The following is a 4,430-nucleotide window of genomic DNA, read 5'->3' on the forward strand; positions in this document are numbered from 1 at the left end:
GCTGGTGCAGTCACTGTGTACATTACATTACTGATCCCGAGTTACATCCTGTATTATACTCCAGAGCTGCACTCACTATTCTGCTGGTGCAGTCACTGTGTACATACATTACATTACTGATCCTGAGTTACATCCTGTATTATACTCCAGAGCTGCACTCACTATTCTGCTGGTGCAGTCACTGTGTACATACATTACATTACTGATCCTGAGTTACCTCCTGTATTATACTCCAGAGCTGCGCTCACTATTCAGCTGGTGCAGTCACTGTGTACATTACATTACTGATCCCGAGTTACATCCTGTATTATACTCCAGAGCTGCACTCACTATTCTGCTGGTGCAGTCACTGTGTACATACATTACATTACTGATCCTGAGTTACATCCTGTATTATACTCCAGAGCTGCACTCACTATTCTGCTGGTGCAGTCACTGTGTACATACATTACATTACTGATCCTGAGTTACCTCCTGTATTATACCCCAGAGCTGCACTCACTATTCTGCTGGTGCAGTCACTGTGTACATACATTACATTACTGATCCTGAGTTACATCCTGTATTATACTCCAGAGCTGCACTCACTATTCTGCTGGTGCAGTCACTGTGTACATACATTACATTACTGATCCTATGTACACAGTGACTGCACCAGCTGAATAGTGAGCGCAGCTCTGGAGTATAATACAGGAGGTAACTCAGGATCAGTAATGTAATGTATGTACACAGTGACTGCACCAGCAGAATAGTGAGTGCAGCTCTGGAGTATAATACAGGATGTAACTCAGGATCAGTAATGTAATGTATGTACACAGTGACTGCACCAGCAGAATAGTGAGTGCAGCTCTGGAGTATAATACAGGATGTAACTCAGGATCAGTAATGTAATGTATGTACACAGTGACTGCACCAGCAGAATAGTGAGTGCAGCTCTGGAGGATAATACAGGAGGTAACTCAGGATCAGTAATGTAATGTATGTACACAGTGACTGCACCAGCAGAATAGTGAGTGCAGCTCTGGAGTATAATACAGGAGGTAACTCAGGATCAGTAATGTAATGTATGTACACAGTGACTCCACCAGCAGAATAGTGAGTGCAGCTCTGGAGGATAATACAGGATATAACTCAGGATCAGTAATGTAATATATGTACACAGTGACTGCACCAGCAGAATAGTGAGTGCAGCTCTGGAGGATAATACAGGATATAACTCAGGATCAGTAATGTAATATATGTACACAGTGACTGCACCAGCAGAATAGTGAGAGCAGCTCTGGAGGATAATACAGGATATAACTCAGGATCAGTAATGTAATGTATGTACACAGTGACTGCACCAGCAGAATAGTGAGTGCAGCTCTGGAGTATAATACAGGAGGTAACTCAGGATCAGTAATGTAATGTATGTACACAGTGACTGCACCAGCAGAATAGTGAGTGCAGCTCTGGAGTATAATGCAGGATGTAACTCAGGATCAGTAATGTAATGTATGTACACAGTGACTGCACCAGCAGAATAGTGAGCGCAGCTCTGGAGTATAATACAGGAGGTAAATCAGTATCAGTAATGTAATGTATGTACACAGTGACTGCACCAGCAGAATAGTGAGTACAGCTCTGGAGTATAATACAGGAGGTAACTCAGGATCAGTAATGTAATGTATGTACACAGTGACTCCACCAGCAGAATAGTGAGTACAGCTCTGGAGTATAATACAGGAGGTAACTCAGGATCAGTAATGTAATGTATGTACACAGTGACTCCACCAGCAGAATAGTGAGTACAGCTCTGGAGTATAATACAGGAGGTAACTCAGGATCAGTAATGTAATGTATGTACACAGTGACTCCACCAGCAGAATAGTGAGTACAGCTCTGGAGTATAATACAGGAGGTAACTCAGGATCAGTAATGTAATGTATGTACACAGTGACTCCACCAGCAGAATAGTGAGTGCAGCTCTGGAGGATAATACAGGATGTAACTCAGGATCAGTAATGTAATGTATGTACACAGTGACTGCACCAGCAGAATAGTGAGTGCAGCTCTGGAGTATAATACAGGATGTAACTCGGGATCAGTAATGTAATGTATGTACATAGTGACTGCACCAGCAGAATAGTGAGTGCAGCTCTGGAGTATAATACAGGAGGTAACTCAGGATCAGTAATGTAATGTATGTACACAGTGAGTGCACCAGCAGAATAGTGAGTGCAGCTCTGGAGGATAATACAGGATGTAACTCAGGATCAGTAATGTAATGTATGTACACAGTGACTGCACCAGCAGAATAGTGAGTGCAGCTCTGGAGTATAATACAGGATGTAACTCAGGATCAGTAATGTAATGTATGTACACAGTGACTGCACCAGCAGAATAGTGAGTGCAGCTCTGGAGTATAATACAGGATGTAACTCTGGATCAGTATTGTAATGTATGTACATAGTGACTGCACCAGCAGAATAGTGAGTGCAGCTCTGGAGTATAATGCAGGATGTAACTCAGGATCAGTAATGTAATGTATGTACACAGTGACTGCACCAGCAGAATAGTGAGAGCAGCTCTGGAGGATAATACAGGATATAACTCAGGATCAGTAATGTAATGTATGTACACAGTGACTGCACCAGCAGAATAGTGAGTGCAGTTCTGGGGTATAATACAGGAGGTAACTCAGGATCAGTAATGTAATGTATGTACACAGTGACTGCACCAGCAGAATAGTGAGCGCAGCTCTGGAGTATAATACAGGAGGTAACTCAGGATCAGTAATGTAATGTATGTACACAGTGACTGCACCAGCAGAATAGTGAGTGCAGCTCTGGAGTATAATACAGGAGGTAAGTCAGGATCAGTAATGTAATGTATGTACACAGTGACTGCACCAGCAGAATAGTGAGTGCAGCTCTGGAGTATAATACAGGAGGTAACTCAGGATCAGTAATGTAATGTATGTACACAGTGACTGCACCAGCAGAATAGTGAGTGCAGCTCTGGAGTATAATACAGGAGGTAACTCGGGATCAGTAATGTAATGTATGTACACAGTGACTGCACCAGCAGAATAGTGAGTGCAGCTCTGGAGTATAATACAGGAGGTAACTCAGGATCAGTAATGTAATGTATGTACACAGTGACTGCACCAGCAGAATAGTGAGTGCAGCTCTGGAGTATAATACAGGATGTAACTCAGGATCAGTAATGTAATGTATGTACACAGTGACTGCACCAGCAGAATAGTAAGTGCAGCTCTGGGGTATAATACAGGAGGTAACTCAGGATCAGTAATGTAATGTATGTACACAGTGACTGCACCAGCAGAATAGTGAGTGCAGCTCTGGAGTATAATACAGGAGGTAACTCAGGATCAGTAATGTAATGTATGTACACAGTGACTGCACCAGCAGAATAGTGAGTGCAGCTCTGGAGTATAATACAGGAGGTAACTCAGGATCAGTAATGTAATGTATGTACACAGTGACTGCACCAGCAGAATAGTGAGTGCAGCTCTGGAGTATAATACAGGAGGTAACTCAGGATCAGTAATGTAATGTATGTACACAGTGACTCCACCAGCAGAATAGTGAGTGCAGCTCTGGAGTATAATACAGGAAGTAACTCAGGATCAGTAATGTATGTACACAGTGACTGCACCAGCAGAATAGTGAGTGCAGCTCTGGAGTATAATACAGGATGTAACTCAGGATCAGTAATGTAATGTATGTACACAGTGACTGCACCAGCAGAATAGTGAGTGCAGCTCTGGAGTATAATACAGGATGTAACTCAGGATCAGTAATGTAATGTATGTACACAGTGACTGCACCAGCAGAATAGTGAGTGCAGCTCTGGAGTATAATACAGGATGTAACTCAGGATCAGTAATGTAATGTATGTACACAGTGACTGCACCAGCAGAATAGTGAGTGCATCTCTGGGGTATAATGCAGGATGTAACTCAGGATCCGTAATGTAATGTATGTACACAGTGACTGGACCAGCAGAATAGTGAGTGCAGCTCTGGAGGATAATACAGGAGGTAACTCAGGATCAGTAATGTAATGTATGTACACAGTGACTGCACCAGCAGAATAGTGAGCGCAGCTCTGGAGTATAATACAGGATGTAACTCAGGATCAGTAATGTAATGTATGTACACAGTGACTGCACCAGCAGAATAGTGAGTGCAGCTCTGGAGTATAATACAGGATCAGTAATGTAATGTATGTACATAGTGACTGCACCAGCAGAATAGTGAGTGCAGCTCTGGAGTATAATACAGGAGGTAACTCAGGATCAGTAATGTAATGTATGTACACAATGACTGCACCAGCAGAATAGTGAGTGCAGCTCTGGAGTATAATACAGGATGTAACTCAGGATCAGTAATGTAATGTATGTACACAGTGACTGCACCAGCAGAA

The sequence above is a fragment of the Phyllobates terribilis genome, unplaced genomic scaffold (genome assembly GCF_046119375.1).
Source record: "Phyllobates terribilis strain yellow unplaced genomic scaffold, ASM4611937v1 Scaffold_9__5_contigs__length_417890890, whole genome shotgun sequence".
NCBI lineage: Eukaryota > Metazoa > Chordata > Amphibia > Anura > Dendrobatidae > Phyllobates > Phyllobates terribilis.